Source organism: Tachyglossus aculeatus, chromosome 1, assembly GCF_015852505.1.
Source record: "Tachyglossus aculeatus isolate mTacAcu1 chromosome 1, mTacAcu1.pri, whole genome shotgun sequence".
NCBI lineage: Eukaryota > Metazoa > Chordata > Mammalia > Monotremata > Tachyglossidae > Tachyglossus > Tachyglossus aculeatus.
The window spans coordinates 158,626,688-158,645,135 of record NC_052066.1 but is presented as its reverse complement, the minus strand read 5'-3'; the positions used below and the strand labels follow the sequence as shown (position 1 = coordinate 158,645,135).

Genomic DNA, 18,448 nt, shown 5'->3' with positions numbered 1-18,448 from the left:
TTGACTTTTCCTCACAGAATATGTCTCCAATCCATTTTCAGGGGAAAGAACTGTGGTTAGGATGTTGCTATTAATCCTTCAAATTCAGTTAGGGGAGAGATAGGAGGTACAGGGAGCCTGTATTGAGGAAGATATAATAAGGAAAATAAAAGCCTTATTAAGTACGTAGTACTTTTAGGATATTTAAAAGTAGATTAAAAAAACTGAATCGTAGTATAAATTTCCAAGGGAAGTTTACCTCATATCTCCTTAAAAAGAATGAGTAAAATGTCTTAATAGAAGGCTCCCTGTTTTAGAACAGTTCACTCTCCTGACTATTGGGATTGGGTGTCTATTCCATGTGAGGTTTAAATTAGTAACAGAAGAGAGAAAAGAAAATTCTTGCACATCCGCTAACGCTGTGATTCTGAATGAAATCTAGAAAACAGCACCTGCTATACCTCATGAAAACAGTAGTCTAGTCTGTGCTCAAAACGAGGTTGATCTTTTTCAGAGACTTAATTAACCTGCCTACTTGTGGGAGCGCCCCATCCAGCAAGCATCCACACAGGCAGAGCTGCAGTCTCAGACATCAGCGGGAGGGTGGGGAGCGGTAGATGAAACATGATGCCGGCTGCAGCGGAGGTATGAAACCAGGAGAGAAGGGTTTGGGGGTGGGATGAGTGAGCTATAGAACTATTCCCAAAGGGAAGAGTCACCTCAGCAACGGTCAGAAGTCGGGGGATGCTTACAGTCACGTGCCGCAGGTTGGAACCCTTGCCTGTGGAAAGAGGTTTTATCTCGAGGCACTTCTGGCCTTCAAGGCTTTTTAACAGAGAATGAATGGAGACTATTTGAGGTGCTGAAGGAGAAACGTACTTCATGCAAACCATCTCCAGCTTGTATTTCTCTATCTGAGGTCTTCCAGGCCTTCAAAGAAAATATTTGAGGTGAAAAAGGAGAAATTTGCTTCATGTGAACAAACTCTAGTGTTTTGTTTGTCTGAGGTCTTCAGGGCCTCCGATGAGAACATTTGAGGTGAAAAGGGAGAAATTAGCTTTATTTGGACAGTCTCCTGCTTTCTTTCCCTCAGGTCTTCAAGGCCCAAAAAGATAGAAAGTGGTATTCAAAAAGGAGAATTTTGCTTCATGCAAAACTGTCCTGCTCATTGTTCAACCCTAGGTCTTTAAGGCCATAGAAGAGAATACATATGAGATGGTAAACGATGCTTTGCTTCATGCAAACAATCGCCAGCATTTATATCTCCATACTAGGTCTTCAGGGCCTTAAAAGAGACTATTTCATGTGAAAAAAGGGAGAAATTCGCTTCATGCAGATACCCTTCCTGTGAATTACTCCACCTCAGGCCTTCAAGGCCTTTAAATTGAGAATGAACAGAGATTATCTGAGGTGCAAAAGGAGGAATTTGCTTCGTGCAAACAGTCTCCAGCTTTTATGTCTCTATAGTAGGTCTCCAAGGCCTTAAAAGAGAGTATTTTCGCTGAAAAAAGGGAGAAATTTGCTTCCTGCAGATAGACTTCCTGGGCATTACTGCACCTTAGGCCTTCAAGGCTGTTTAATTGAGAATGAACAGAGAATATCTGAGGTGCAAAAGGAGAAATTGGCTTCATGCAAACAACTGTCCAGTTTCATAGGGAAATACCTTTCACAATTCTATAGAGTTATGTCAGGACTACAATTTCAAACCTGCAAGACAAAAGCACAAGAGAGAGAACAACTTGTCCTTCTCTAAGTCCTGATTGACCAACTCAGTGTTCAATGGAATGTTATTTTTCTCTCACTCAGATGATATGAAACTACTAAAAGACTTAAGCTGTCCATCACACCAGCATTAAAAATGTCAATGAAATAGCTAAATAAAATAAAAAGAAACATAATACACAACTAAAGGTAGCATAATGAAATACAGTAAAATGGTATGAAAAAATAAAAATCAATACTAAAATAATTAACATGTAAAATGACATATAAATCCATGCAACAGTCATTCCATTGAACATAAACGTTTGGGATATCTTAGGACAAATAAAAGGCAACCAAGCATTGAAAGGCCAGAAATTGGCGAGGTCTATCTCTCTGCTTTTTCTAACGTGATTAGATGAGTGGCTTTATGACTGCAAACTGACTATAACACTGTAGACGCACCCAAAACCCTCAAGGGAGAATTCTGTCCAATTTCCAAGCAATGTTACTTCATACGCTTTTGTTTTAAGAATGCCTGTAACATTGAGTATTTTGTTCTCAAGGTTTTGAATTTGTACAGATTTGGGGTGTTGCTACTGCCGGCTGGATCTTGCCTGTCTGTGGTAGGCGCTGGTAGGAGCAGAGGTAAGTGCCGGGGAACCCGAAGGTAGAAATGCACTAATTCCTGTGAAGGGTGGGTTTGAGGGATGTCCTCAGGGTGGCCGTGGCTGACAAGTATCACCATGATGAATGTCAGTGCATTTACACTTGCCTTTGCTTTTCTACTTCCAAATCTGCTGGTAGGATCTTTTTGTTTCCCACATACAGCCAGGAGAGTATCACTGATCCCAGATCTGGGGGAAAAAATGAAGTGAAGGTGCAGCAGGGGACCAAGAAGGAGAATTGATGTGACGCAATCCCGTCTGCCTTTGGAGGCTCGGCCTATGTCCCTGCGGCCCCTTCCTGCAGTTGGCGGGGGTGGGGAGGGGAAGCAGGGGCAGCCTGGTGAGAGGGGACCCGGGAAGGAGGGAGGTGAGGGGCCAGGCCTGAGGCGGTGGGACGGAGGGTCTAAGCCCATGGCGGCACTGCCACTAGGTGCCCCCTGATCCTCGGTGTGAAGCCCGCTGCAGGGGGGACGGTGGCAGTGCAGGGGAGGGAGTGGCAGGGAGGAGGGTGTTGCCGGGGACCCCTTCTCTCACTTTTCCCCTCTTTGTCTCCCGTCCTTTTTCTCCAGCCACTTCCATTTCTCCTCCTTCCCTTTCTTCCCTAAAATAAGAGTCCAAACCGTTGCTTCCACAGCACCTCAACATTCGAGGACCACAGCCCTCCAGCCGAGCCAGCTCTAGCTTCCTCCTGGTCCCTCCATAGCCCGAGGGAAACCATCCAGAAGCCTTTCTAACTCGAACTGCAGCACCACACAACCCGAAGACCCAAGCCTCAGGAGGAAAACCATCCCAATGCCTTCCTGACTCCACCCCAACCCCACACAACCCGAAGACCAAAGTCTCAGGAGGTAAAACATTCTGAAGCCTTCCTGATTCCACCCTAGCCCCTTCCTTACAACCCAAGAAATCTCTTAGTTGACAAGACCAGTTTTTGTGGGAGGGATGTACCTACGGCATCTCCCTCATTGCTTGGCACGTAGTAAGCACTTAACAAATACCATCAGTATTATTAAAGTGACCCTCGGGGGGTGGAGGGTTTGTTTTTTAACCACAAACCCGTTTCTTGAAAATGTTAGTTCCAACTACTCGGTTGGGTCCCTCGGATAGGTCTGTCCTGAAGGGAACGATTTCAGAGAATGCGGGGCCCGAGGGGAGGATGAAGGCTCAAGGTAGGTTGTGGACCGCGGGTCTGTTGGAGAAGAGAAAGGGAGGTGTGTGTCTCTAAAAGAAAGAAATCGTTGCCACAATGCCCGGTCCCTGAGGGAGTTTTCATCTCCTAAAAGCCAGATCCTAATTTGCAAAGTGTATTTCTTGCCAGTGTGAATTTCTCCACCCCACAGGGATGGGAAAACTAAGTTGGTAAAACGGAACCTTTGTGAAAATGTCTTTACTTCATATCTACTTAGAAAGCCAATTAAGTGTCTCATTGAATCGCGCCCCACCGCTGAATGCCTCGCACGCTCTCCTGACTACTGGAATTGGGATCCTTGTCCCCGTGAGTTTTTGATCAATACAAAGGGAGAGAAAGTAAATTTGCATGTCTTGCAGCAATAGGAATTAATAATGGCTTTGGAAAAGGAATTCCTGCCGTGTCCTAGGAAAGCCCTGTTGTCACTGTGTTGTTCAAACCTAGACATTTGAAGTGCCCACTTCACCCATGGCTCCAGGAGATGAGGAGAAGCAGCAGAGGAGGGAGGAGACCACCTTGAAGGTCCTGACCACCACTGTACCAGCCCAACCGGAGCCTAAACCTAGCCAGCCAGGGAGGTCCCAGTGGCAGCAGTGACAAGCCAGATAGTAGGAGTAATTCTTCATATTGACGGGAGATTATGCTAAAGTTTCTCAGGGAAGGAATGACATATGGTTATGGGTGGGAGGGACTGACTTTCTACTTGGGTCTCTGGGAACTCTGAATGACTAAACCAACTTTTAGATTTCTTTTTTCCGCGAGAAGAAATGAAGAAAGAATTTTAATATCCTGAAGTAATCCAAAACAAAGGTAAGAAGCCACTGTGTTATTTTTCATACTCTGCTGTGACATTTAGTTGCCGTTTAGATACCTCCTGGAGAGATTCAGTCCAGAGAGCTGCACCAGTGAAGAAGAGGGCAAGGGAGAATTGATGGGGACTCAAACCAAAGTCTGGGGACCAGGACACCCTGAGAGAAGATGGGAGTCGACCGGTCCATCAGAAAAAAATAAGTATCTAATCATCTGCTAACTGAAACAAACTTGAAAACATTTCCTACTAGTATCAAATGATTGGAACGCAGATAAATCTCTCTCAGATTTTGATATTAAGGGTGAACAAGTATTTTGACTTTCCCTCACAGAATATGTCTCCAATCCCTTTTCAGGGGAAAGAACTGTGGTTAGGATGCTGCTATTAATCCTTCACATTCGGTTAGGGGAGAGATAGGAGGTACAGGGAGCCTTTAGTTAGGAAGAAATATTAAGGAAAATAAAAGCGATTAAATACGTAGTACTGTTAGGATATTTAAAAGTAGATTTAAAAAAAAACTGAACCGTGCTGTAAATTTCCAAGGGAAGTTTACCTCATATCTCCTTAAAAAGAATGAGTAAAATGTCTTAATAGGAGGCTCCCTGATTTAGAACAGCTCACTCTCCTGACTATTGGGATTGGGTGTCTATTCCACGTGAGGTTTAGATTAATTACAGAAGAGAGAAAAGAAAATTCTTGCACATCTGCTGACGGTGTGATTCTGAATGAAATCTGGAAAACACCACCTGCTGTACCTCAAGGAAACAGTAGTCTAGTCTGTGCTCAAAACCAGGTTGATCTTTTTCAGAGACATAATTAACCTGCCTACTTCTGGAAGCGCCCCATCAAGCAAGCATCCACACTGGCAGAGCTGCAGTCTCAGACATCAGCGGAAGCCAACGGGAGAGTGGAGAGGGGTAGATGAAAAGATGCCGGCAGCAGCGGAGGTATGAAACAAGGAGGGAAGGGTTTGGGGGTGGGATGATTGAGCTGTAGAGCTATTTCGAAAGGGAAGAGTCACCTCAGCAATTGTCAGAAGTCGGGGGATGCCTACAGTCACACACCGGAGGTTGGAACCCTTGCCTGTGGATCGAGGGTTTATCTCTAGGCACGGTAATCCCTACAAATGAAAGGCCAGAAAGTCATACCTGCCCCACACGTTCAGGGCAGTGAGAGATTCACTGAATCGTCCTGGGGAGCATTTGACAAAGGATACCAGGCTAATTGTGGATCCCCCTACGTCTATAGATTGAAACACTAATGAAGGGATTTCCTTTTTTCACCACAGGACTGCAGCCTGAATTCAAAAGCTCCAGTGGGCTCGGCTTCTCCAAGAATATTGGAAGAACGAAGAAGGCAGTGAGAGATGTCCTTCGCTCGGGATCATGCGGCAAGAGATAGATAAAGGGAAAACTCTTTTAGGCTTGGAACTAATCCCCAGCGCTGTATCAAACCTAGGTCTCTATGGCCAGGACGATGGAGGGGAAAAAAGTAATTTTCTTTATGCCAACAATCTCCTGCTTTGATTTACTTACTTATGGTCTTCATGGCCTGAAAAGATACATTGGGGTAAAAAAAGGAGAATTCTGCTTTATGCAAAAACTCTCCTACTTATTCCTCTACCTAAGGCCTTCAAAGAAAATATGCGAGGAGGGAAAGGAGAGGTTTGCTGTATGCCGAGGGATCTCCTGTGCACTAGTCCACCTCATGTCTTCGAGGTTTTTGTTGGAGAACAAATAGACAGTAGTTGAGGGGCCAGAGGAAAAATTGGCTTCAAGCAAAAATTCTTCAGATTTCATTTCTCTACCGAAGGCCTTAGAAAGAACACTTGAGGGGAAAAGGGAGAAATTTGTTTCATGCCAATCATCTCCAGGTTTCATTTCTCTATTGAATGTCTCTGATGCCTTCAGAGAACTTGAGCTGTGCCAAAGGAGATATTTGCTTCAAGCAAATAGTCTCCAGTTTTATTTCTCTATCAAAGGTCTCCAAGGCCACAAAAGAGAATATTGGAGGTGAAAAGGAGGAAATGTGCTTTCTACACCAAATCTCCTACTTTGTTTTCTCTACCTAATGTCTTCAAGGCCTGAAAGGACATTGTATGGGGTTAAAAAAAAAAGAAGAATTTTGCGTCATGTAAACACTCTTCTGCGTATTTATCCACCTAAGGTCTTCGAGGCCTCAGAAGAGGCTATCTGAGGGGAAAAGGAGAAATTGACTTGTTGCAGATATATCTCCTGTTCCTTACTCCACCTCAGGCCTTCAAGGCTTTTTCACTGAGAATGAATGAGAGACTACTAGAGGTGTCAGAGGGAAAGTACAAAAATCATTTTCACAAAAGTTTCACAAAATACAGAAATTCTCATTCAAAAATCTCCTCCTTGTATTTCTCCACCTAAGGTCTTCAAGGCCACAGAAGAGAATATTAAGGTCAAAAAGGAGAAAATCGATTCACGTAAATAATTTCTGCTTTACTTTCTCTATCTAAGGTCTTCTAGGCCTCGGAAGAGGGTATTGGAGGTGAAAAAGGAGAAAGTTAGTTTCAGTGCCCAGTTGATGTATCTCTTAAGGTCTTCAAGGCCCCAAAAGAGACTATTTCCCGTGACAAAGGAGAAATTTGCTTTATGCAAAAAATATCCTGCTTTCTGTTTCCCATCTCAAGTCTCCAAGGTCTGAAATTATATCGCATTTATAAAGGAGAATTTTGCTCCTTGGAAAAACTGTCCCGCTTACTTGTCCGCACAAGGTGTTCAAGGCCTTCAGTGATAACATATGAAGTGATAAATGATCAGTTAGCTTCCTGCAAACAATTTCCAGCTTTTATTTCTGTAAGGTCTTAAAGGCTTGGCCAGAGAATGAGTCAGGTGAAAAGGGAGAAATTTGCTTCATGTAGTAGAGATGCATCTCTACTTCATCATCTCTACATTCAGTACTCCACTTCAGGCCTTCAAGGCTTTTTAACGGAGAGTGAATAGAGACTATTTGAGGTGCTGAAGGAGGAATTTACTTCATGCAAATCATCTCCAGCTAGTATTCCTCTATCTGAGGTCTTCCAGGCCTTCAAAGAAAATATTTGAGGTGAAAAAGGAGAAATTTGCTTCATGTGAACAAACTCTAGTGTTTCGTTGGTCTAAGGTCTTCAGGGCCTCCGATGAGAACATTTGAGGAGAAAAGGGAGAGATTAGCTTTATACGGACAATCTCCAGCTTTCTTTCTCTAACGTCTTCAAGGCCTGAAAAGATAGTATATGGTATTCCAAAAGGAGAATTTTGCTCCATGCAAAAACTGTCCTGCTCATTGTTCATCCCAAGGTCTTTAAGGCCATAGAAGAGAATACATATGAGATGATAAAGGATGATTTGCTTCATGCAAACAATCACCAGCTTTTATGTCTCCATACTGGGTCTTCAAGGCCTTAAAAGAGACTATTTCATGTGAACAAAGGGAGAAATTTGCTTCTTGCAGATAGACTTCCTGGGCATTACTCCACCTTAGGCCTTCAAGGCCTTGAAATTGAGAGTGAACAGAGAAATCTGAGGTGCAGAAGGAGACATTTGCTTCATGCAAACAGTTTCCAGCTTATATGTCTCTATACTAGGTCTTCAAGGCCTTAAAAGAGAGTATTTTAGCTGAGAAAGGGGAGAAATTTGCTTCATGCAGATTGACTTCCTGGGCATTCCTCCATCTTAGGCCTTCAAGGCCATTTAATTGAGAATGAACAGAGATAATCTGAGGTGCCAAAGGAGAAATTTGCTACATGCAAACCATGTCTGGCTTTTATTTCTCTACCTAAGGTCTCCAAGGCCAGTAACGAGATTATTTGAGGTGAAAAAGGAGAAATGTGCTTCATGCAAAGCATCTGCAGCTTTGATATCTCTTCTGAAGGTCTTTAAGGCCTGAAAAGAGAATATTTGAGTTGGAAAAGGAGAAATGTGCTTCATGCAAACAATCTCCAGCTTTTAGGCCTTGTTTCTAAGGTGTTCAAGGCCCTGAAAGAGAACAGTTGCGTTGAAAATGGAGACATTTGCTTTATGCATACAGTCTCCAAGGTCTTCAAGGCCTCAAAAGAAAATGTTTAGGGGCTTAAAAGGAAAAATTTGCTTCACGCAATCTCCTACTTTTTCTTCCCTACCTAAGGTCTTTAAGGCCTCAAAAGAGACTACTGCAGGTGAAAATGGAGAAATATGCTTCATGCCAAACCTTCTCCTACTTTTATTTCTCTCCCTAAGGCCTTCAAGACCTGAAAAGGGATTATTTGAAGTTGAAAAGGAGAAATTTGCTTCGTGTAAGCCACTTCCCACTTTGATTTCTCTACCTAGGGTGTCCAAGACCCGAAAAGAGAATATTTCTGTTGAAAAAGGACAAGTTTTCTTCATGCAAACTATCTCCTGCTTTTGTTTCTCTACCTAAGGGCCGTAAAGAGTAATATCTAGAGTGAAAAAGGGAAAGGTTTCCCATTTACCTCTCACAAAAAACCTCATCTCATCGTTTTCTACCTAAGGTGTTGAAAAGGAAAAATCTGCTTCATGCAAACAATCTTCACCTTTTATATCTCTACCTACGGTCTTCAAGACCTGAAAAGTGAATGTTTGTGTTGAACAAGGAGCTTTCTTGATGCAACCTCCTGCTATTAGTTCTCTCCCTAAGGTCTTCAAGGCCTTAAACGAGGCTATTTGCAGGGGGACAAAGGGAGAAACTTGCTTCATGCAGATTTACTTCCTGTGCATGACTCTACCTCAGGCCTTCAAGGCCTTTAAATTGAGAATGAAGAGAGAGTATCTGAGGTGCAAAAGGAGGAATTTGCTTCATGCAAACCATCCCCTGCGGAGGAATTTGCTTCATGCAAACTATCTCCTGCTTTTTCTTCTCTTTGTAAGGTCTTCAGGGCCTCCAAAGGGAATATTTGAGGTGAAAAGTGAGACGTTTGCTTCATGCAAACAGTCACCAGCTTTTACTTCTTTCTCTAAGGTGTTCAAGGCCGTAAAAGAGAACATTCGCAGTGAAAAAGGAGAAATTTGCTTCCTATAGACAATCTCCATGTTTTATTTCTCCAAGGTCTTCAAGGCCGCAAAAGAAACCGTTTGGGGCTTCAAAGGAGTTATTGGCTTCGTGAAAACCATCTCCCGCTTTCATTTCTCTACTAAGTTACGGTCTTCACGACCCACAAACAGAATATTTGTCTTGGAAAAGGACGAGTTTTCTTCATGCAGACAATCTCCTGCTTCTGATTCTCCTCCTAAGGGCCAGAAAAGGCAATATATGGGGTTAAAAGGGGAGAAATTTGTTTCATGCAAACACTTTCCGACTGATCCCTCTAAGGTCATCAAGACCTGAAGAGAAAATGTATGAACTGATAAAGGAGACATTGGTTTCATGCATAAATATCAACTCTTGTGCATTAGTCCATTTCAGGTCTTCAAGGCCTTTGAATAAAGAGTGGATAGAGAAAATCTCATATGAAAAATGTGGAATTTGCTTCATGTACACTATCGCCTGCTTTGATTTCTTTACGCTGAGGTCTTCAAGGCCAGAAAAGAGAATATTTGGGTTGAAAAAGATAAATTTGCTTCATTTGGACAAATCTCCTTTGCCTTATGCCACCTCTCGTTTTAAGGCGTTTTCAGTTGAGAAGGAATGCAGACTATCCAGTGAGCAAGAGAAATAGTTTTCTTTCATGGAAAAAAGAAATCCACTTATTTCTCTACCTACGGTTTTCAGGGCCTGGAAAGAGAATACACATGAGCTGGAAAAGGAGACGTTTTCCTTCATGCCAAAAATGTTACCGTTTGTTACTCCACCTAAGGCCTTCAAGGCCTTTAGTTGAGAATTTAGAGAGAACATGCAAGGTGGAAAAGGAGAAATGTACTCCATGCAAACAGTGTCCTGCTTTTCAAGGCATGAGGAGAGAATGTAGGAGCTTGAAAAAGAAGCATTTGGATGTATCCAACAAGTCACCTGATCATTTTTCTACCGTAGGGTCTTCAAGGCCTGAAGAGAAAATATACGAACTGGAAAACGGGAAATGTGTTTCCGTACAGACACATCTCCTGTGCATTAGTTCACCTCAGGCCTTCAAGGTCTTTTTATTGAGAGTGGGTCGATTAATTGAGGTGAAAAAGCAGAAGTGTGCTTCATGCAAACAACCTACTGCTTTTATTTCTCTCCGCAGGTCTTCAAGGCCTGAAAAGAGAATACCTGAAGTGGGGAAAGAGAAATTTGCTCTATGCAAAAAACTTTCCCATCGGTGAGTCCACATGAGATCTGCAAGGCCTAAAGAGAAAATATAGGAGCTGGAAAAGGATAAATTTTCTTCACACACAAATGTCTCCTGAACGTAAATCTACCTTGCAGCCTTCAAGGCCTTTTGATAGAGAATGATTAAGGTATTCTTGAGGTGGAAAAGGAGAAATTTGCTTCATGCAAAAAAACCTCCTGCTTTTCTCTACCTGAGGTCTTCAAGGCCTGAAAAGAGAATATTTGAGGTAGAAAAGGGGAAATTTGCTTCATGCAAAACATCTCCACGCTTGAATTTCTCTAACGTAAACTCCTGTAAGACCGGCCTAGAAAATATAAATGTGGAAAAGGAGTTATTTGCTTTATGCAAGAAAAAGAAAATCTCCTGCTTATTTCTCTACCCATAGCCACCACGGCCTGCAAAGAGAACATTTGAGGAGTTAAAGGAGATATGATTCACATGCTAATTTCATCTTATTTTTTTAACCTCATCCTTCAAGTCCTGTATCTTATGACAGAGAAAACATACTATTCTTGGAGTGAAAAGGAGAAATTTTCTTCCTGTCAAATTATCCCCTTTATTTTGCCACCAAAGGCTTTGCCTTCCATAGCCTTTCAATTAGGAGAGAAAAGAAAATATTTGGGACTAAAGAAAAAGGGAAAGGTTTTATCATGCAAAAAAGCATCCTCCTTCTCACATCATCTCAGGCCTTTAAGGCCCTTCAGTTGAGAGTTGAGATGATAAAGGAGGAATGTGCTTCTTTGCCAGTCAATCTGCCATGTATTTTTCCACCTTAGGTCTTCAAGGCCTTTTACTGGATGGTGGAGACGGACTCACTGGAGTTCAAAGCAGAGAGACTAGATCCATGCACATTCTAACTGGCTCCATGCAGATAGCTAACTGTGCGTCCTCCCGAGCTGTCTTCAGGCTCCACCCCTGGTCTTTATGGCTTGGGCTGTTGCCGAGAGCACAGAGGTAGGAATGTAGGTGAAGAGCTTCATGCTAATCCCCAACCCCATAATCCCTGAAAGGGTTTTCACTTTGTCCTTCCACTCTGCCTGCTCTTCCCTCGCAACCTTGGACCAAGTCAACAAACCACTCTGTGGCACCTAACCAGGTAGGAAGTTGGACGATGAATGGGAGAGGGCTGGGTTTATGATTTTTTGGAATGCCAGTTACAGGTGCTTTTGAGGGCCAGTCACTCCCCGTGTGCTTGAAGATGCTTAAAAAATTTATATTAAGACATGACTTGGGATTCTTTAAAACCACAAATCATTTGTTTCCACATTTTGCTACTATTAAAATATCATTCAGACCTTTGTAAAAATGTTGAGTTGGTCCAGTCAACATTGCAGTTGGCTCCATTGCCTGTCTGATTCACCTAAGAAATCTCCCTGTCAGCTTGCCCTAGAGTGCAAATGAGTTGGTTTTTAGTTTGGATGAATTCATTTTTTCCAGTCTGGTAGCAGTGACTTGGCCATCATCCTTCCCTGAATTGAGCCTATTGGTTTGTAGCCTCCTCTGGAACCAGATTTTCTCATACTCACTCTCCTGCCCATTCTCTAGATTCAGCGTCCTAAGAGCTGAGATGGTTTAGTGTGGAAATGATGGAGAATGAAACAGGTAAGCAGCAATTCCAGAGAATTTATGCGTGCACACACACACACACACACACACACACACACACACACACACACACAGATATTATATATATATATATATATTTATATATGTTAAAGAGAGTAATTTTCAGTTCAACTGTTGGGATTACGATTCTTCCGGATGATTTTTCCCTTTTCTGCTTGGTGTGTGTGGTGAAATATCACACGAACCACATCTGCCTCCTCTTCTCATTGCCCAAACATTCCTTAACCAAGCTTTATGAAGAAGAAAAAGTTATCCAAATGAAACCGATTTTAACTCCTGAATCTATGTAGTAGACATATGTGGAGGTGCACAATAAAGAATGGAACCACATTTTCTCTCTCCCTGCAGGGCCAGCTAGCACTACTCAAGAAAAGCTCCATTTCTTCCATCGAGCGTTCACCTCTAGAAGAGTAGAGAATGAAGGAAAATCCAATGATTGTTGGGTTTGGAGAAAATCCGGCTACCGGTTAAGAGAAAACTGTTCTGGACCCGAGGTTCAGTCTGGATCCTCTGGTCCAGGATGTTAGAGGGTGATAAAAGAAAATTTGAGGTGGAGGAGGAGGGGTTTTGCATCAGCCAAATTCTTGCAAAACTTAACTTCATGCAAAACAGCCTCACCTCAGCTGATCTCTTGTCTTGGGTCTTCAAGGCCCTTGAGGGAGTAGGGAGAAAGTAGCTTTAGGCAAAAAGCTCCCCTTTGGTACATCGACTCCCGTCCTGGCTACTCTGGCCTTTGTGGTGGGTGGTGGGGAAGGGGGGAAATCCCCAAAGAATCTGTACAGGGGCAAACGGGAGATTCTCTTCATGCAGAATCTCCTGAAAAACATGGTCCAGCTATGCAAGAAATCCCCATTTGGCCTTTATGGCTGCACTTCTGGACCAAGAAATTATCCCCATAAATGGCCTGGGATATTTCTCTTGTGAGCCTTCTGGGTTTCAGAGAGGTTAGAGCTGAACCCATTTGACCTTATAGCCTCATTTTCCATGTTCGTAAACTGTCCAGTTTGATAGGGAAATACCTTTCAAAATTCTATAGTGTTATGTCAGGATTACAATTTCAAACATGCATGACAAAAGCACAACAGAGAGAACTCCTTGTCCTCCTCTAAGTCCTGATTGACCAACTCAGTGTTCAATGGAATGTTATTTTTCTCTCACTCAGAAGATATGAAACTACTAAAAGATTTATGCAGTCCATCACACCAGCATTTCAAATGTCAATAAAATAGCTAAATAAAATAAAAATAAACATAAAGCACAACTAAAGGTAGCACAATAAAATACAATAAAATAGTTTAATATAAAAATTAATACTAAAATAATTAACATATAAAATGACATATAAATCCATGCAACACTCATTCCATTGAATATAGATGTTTGGGATATCTTATGACAAAAAGAAAATTACCAAGCATTGAAAGGCCAAAAATTGGTGAGGTCTATCTCTCTTCGTTTTCTACCGTGATTAGATGAATGGCTTTATGACCACAAACTGACTATAACACTATAGACACACCCAAAACCTCAAGGGAGAATTCCGTCCAATTTCCAAGCAATTTTACCTCATACGCTTTTGTTCTAAGAATGCCTGTCACATTGAGTATTTTGTTCTCAAGGTTTTAAACCTGTACAGATTTGGGGGGCTCCAAATCCCGGCTGGATCTTGGATCTGTGGTAGGCACCGGTAGGAGCAGAGGTAAGTGCCGGGGGGCCCGAAGGTAGAAATACTCTAATTCCCGTGAAGGGTGGGTTTGAGGGATGTTCCCAGGGTGGCCCTGGGAGCTGGCAAGTGTCACCATGATGAATGTCAGTGTATTTACACCTGCCTTTGCTTTTCTACTTCCAAATCTGCTGGTAGGATCTTTTTGTTCCCCACATACAGCAGAGAGAATCAGTGATCCCAGATCTGGGGGAAAAAATGAAGTGAAGGTTCAGCTGGTGGACCAAGAAGGAGAACTGACGCGACGCAATCCCGTCTGCTTTTGGAGGCGCGGCCTCTGTCCCTGCGGCCCCTTCCTGCAGTTGGCAGGGGTGGGGAGGGGAAGCGGGGACAGCCCGGTGAGTGGGGACCAGGGAAGGAGGGAGGTGAGGGGCCAGGCCTGAGGCGGTGGGACGGGGGTCTAAGCCCTTGGTGGCACTGCCACTAGGTGCCCCCTGATCCTCGGTGTGAAGCCCGCTGCAGGGGGGACGGTGGCAGTGCAGCGGAGGGAGTGGCAGGGAGGAGGGTGCTGCCGGGGACCCCTTCTCTCACTTTTCCCCTCTTTGCCTCCACTTGTTTTTCTCCAGCCACTTCCATTTTTCCTCCTTCCCTTTCTTCCCTCAAATAAAAGTCAAAACCATTGCTTCCACAGCATCCCAACATTCGGGGACCACAGCTCTCCAGCCGAGCCAGCTCTAACTTCCTCCTGGACCCTCCACAGCGCAAGGGAAACCATCCAGAAGCCCTTCTGACTCCACTCCAACACCACACAACCCGAAGACCCAAGCCTCAGGAGGGAAACCATCCCGAAGCCTTCCTGACTCTACCCCAGCCCCTCACAACTCCAGACCCAAGTGTCATGAGGGAAAAAATCCTGAAGCCCTCCTGACACCACCCCAACCCCACACAATCCTACACCCAAGCCTTTGGATGTCTTCTTGGGCGTGAAGCTATTTATGGCTGCATCCTGTCCCTGTGGCCCTTTACTGCAGTTGGCAGGGGTGGGGAGGGGAAGCGGGGACAGCCCGGTGAGAGGGGACCAGGGAAGGAGGGAGATGAGGGGCCAGGCCTGAGGAGGTGGGACGGGGGGGTCTAAGCCCATGGCGGCACTGCCACTAGGTGCCCCCTGATTCTCGGTGTGAAGCCCACTGCAGGGGGGACGGTGGCAGTGCAGGGGAGGGAGGGGCAGGGAGGAGGGTGTTGCCGGGGACCCCTTCTCTCACTTTTCCCCTCTTTGCCTCCCCTCCTTTTTCTCCAGCCACTTCCATTTCTCCTCCTTCCCTTTCTTCCCTAAATTAAGAGTCAAAACTGTTGCTTCCACAGGACCCCAACATTCGAGGTCCACAGCGCTCCCGCCGAGCCAGCTCTAACTTCCTCCTGGACCCTCCACAGCACGAAGGAAACCATCCAGCAGCCCGTCTGACTCCACTGCAGCACCACACAACCTGAAGACCCAAGCCTCAGGAGGGAAACCATCCCGAAGCCTTCCTGACTCCACCCCAACCCCACAAAACCTGAAGACCCAAGTCTCCGGAGGGAATACATTCTGAAGCCTTCCTGACTCTACCCCAGCCCCTCACCACCCCAGACCCAAGTTTCATGAGGGAAACAATCCCGAAGCCCTCCCGACTCCACCCCAACCCCACACAACCCTACACCCAAGCCTTTGGATGTCTTCCTGGGCCTGAAGCTATTTATGACTGTGCTAGTGCCACTCCGCCCTCCCCCTTCCAGATATTCAGAGAAAACCTTTTCTTCCCCCAGACCTCTGTAAATGAATAAAAGTTGTGAAAATCCCATCTCACATCTGATGGTCTTCCTTTGCTTGTGGTCTTTGTATGGTTCAAAGAGATGGTGTCTGCACAGGCTAATCAAGGCAGATATTCAGGGCTAATGACTAAAACTCATCTTTGTACAAAGGCAAATGAAGGAGGCAGCCCTGCCTGAGGGCTTTACTGCAAGCAGATGGATGGGGACTCCGGAGCCAGCCAAAGGTGTGACTACTCTGAAGAAAAAGCAGGAGCGTGATCTGTGGCACTAGATAGTGATGGTATTTGTTCAGCGCTTACTAGGTGCCAGGCACTGTACTAAGCGCTGGAGTGGATACAAGCAATTAGAGTTGTACGCAGTCCCCATCCCATATGGGGCTCACAGTCTCAACCCCCATTTTACAGATGAGATAACTGAGGCCCAGAGGAGTGAGGTGACTTGTCCAAGGTCACACAGCAGACACATGGCAGAGCTGAGGTTAGAACCCATTGCCAACTTACTCCCAGTCCCATGTTTTACCCACCATGCCATGCTGCTTCCCCCAAAAGTAGGGCTCATCCTGGACATGAACCCCGGACCTCTCGCACCCCAAGCGAGAATCATACCCTTGGACAGACAAGCCGGCAATATGCCCCCGCTTTTTCACAAGTTGGGGTTTGGGGATTTTTTTTTTCTCTGCCGGCTCCGAAGGGACCCACTGTGCCCCAGATCCAGACTGAAACTGTCCAAGGAATAGTTGGGAGAGTGCACAACTTCCTTGGATTAATGGGCCAAAGATAAAACGAGAACAACTCACACATCCTTGTTGTACCTACTGGCTTCTAAACCATCTTTTCACAGCTCTGCCCCACTACCCATTCCTAGCACTTCCCAATCCAGCTGAGACATATGCAATCATTCCCCTTCAGAGCTGGGGAAGAGGAGCAGAAACTGGTAGAGCAGATGAGAAAGACTTGCTGCTGCCAACACCCGCGGGTCTCGGGAGTTGCTCCTGGGCTTAGGCCAGCCTATTTTACCAGGGCAAAAACTGGAATTGCGCTTTATTAATCAAGCCTTATTACTCTATTTTCAAGCATCCCCACTTGTACTCTCAGCTCCATTCAAAATTTAGGGACCTGTAGAATAGCCGTAAAATATTAAATCCTTCTTCATATTGTGGAAAGAGTGGTTGAACTTTTTTTTTTACTATTGAGCTTATGAAAGTTATGTGACTCTTGTACGATGCTAAAACATTTCACATAGACTGTATTTTCAATTCAGGTTTTAATGAAGAGAAATAATTCATTATCACATTGCCCCCCCACCCCCCGACCCCAACCAAGGATTTCAGAAAGCAGGCTTACAGGAAGATATTTTTAAAAAGGTATGAGTATTCTGACATTCTGATGAAACATGAGAATAATCATTTGTTCCTACTGGACATTCACCTGGTGACTGCTTGCTTTTCTCCTGGAGAGCTTCCTGGTGAATGATCAAGATTGGGCTCTCCGTTCTGAGGTAACACTGGGAGTGAGAGTGCACCTAGGAGGATCTGTAGTTTTGAGAGACACTTTTGCACATTTTATCCATTAAAAACACAGTTGGACATCTCATCCGGTCTCGTGACCTGTTGGGGACATGGCTCCAACCCCACTGGTTAAATCTGGGAAAGGTAGATCCTACTGCCAGCCTTTTAGGCGGCAAAAATGCCTCCAAAACATACCATGTGTTCCACTGCTTCCCCCGCTTAAACAGTAGTAACCATTATAATTGTGGTATTGTTCAGCGCTTACTCTGTGCCCAGCACCCTTCTACGCGCTTGGGGGTTTACGAGGCAATCAGGTGGGACACAGTCCCTGTCCAGAGATGGGGCTCAGAGTCTTAACCCGCGTTTGACAGATGAGGGCACTTGAAGCACAGAGAAGTTAAGTGACTTGCCCGAGGTCACACTGCAGACAAGCCGCGGAGTAGGGATTAGAATTCAAGTCCTCTGACTCCCAAGCCTGGCCTCTTGCCACTAGGCTATCTATGCTGCTTCCCCACTTTACTTGCATGCCTCTCTCCCCCACTGTGTGGAAAGTCCTGGTGGGTAGGGATCGTGTCTTATCAACTGAGTATTGCAGTCTTCCAAACACTTAGAAAAGTACTTAAAGGTTACAAATGCAGCTGTGCCCGAGGTGACACGGAAGGGAAGGGAATTGGGGAAAGAAGACCTTTGCCCGGAGGTAGAAAAAAAAATCATGTTTTATTGTGAAGCAGCGTGGCTCAGTGGAAAGAGCCCGGGCTTTGGAGTCAGAAAAGAGGCCGAGGCGGGATTAGAACCCACGTCCTCTGACTCCCAAGCCCGGGTTCAAATCCCAGCTCCGCCAATTGTCAGCTGTGTGACTTTGGGCAAGTCACTTAACCTTTCTGTGCCTCAGTTACCTCGTTGGTGCCCCGCCATGCAGCGCCCCTGTCTGGGCTGCTGGGCCCTGCTCCTCGCCCTGGGCCTCTGCCAGGGCCACCGGGGGACGAAGCGGAACGTGTTGCTCATCCTCGGTGAGTGTCACCCCAGGCCCATCGCCACTCCCCCTCCACCGCCCAACCGGAGCCCCCCCCGCCCCCCATTAGAATAATGACGGCATTTGTTAAGCGCTGACCGTGTGCGAAGCGCTGGGGGAGATAGAGAAGCAGCAGCGTGGCTCAGTGGAAAAGAGTCAGAGGTCACGGGTTCAAATCCCAGCTCTGCCAATTGTCAGCTGGGTGACTTTGGGCAAATCACTTCGCTTCT

The 18,448-nt window shown here is 45.0% G+C and overlaps 1 long non-coding RNA gene across 1 annotated transcript; it reads left to right on the top strand.

The window, feature by feature from the left end:
- The first annotated feature begins 11,353 nt into the window (after positions 1–11,353).
- Positions 11,354–12,638, top strand: LOC119928313. The gene is made up of 3 exons (XR_005451069.1): positions 11,354–11,697; positions 12,147–12,203; positions 12,576–12,638. It is a non-coding gene; the product is annotated as an uncharacterized LOC119928313 (long non-coding RNA).
- Positions 12,639–18,448: the final 5,810 nt, after the last annotated feature.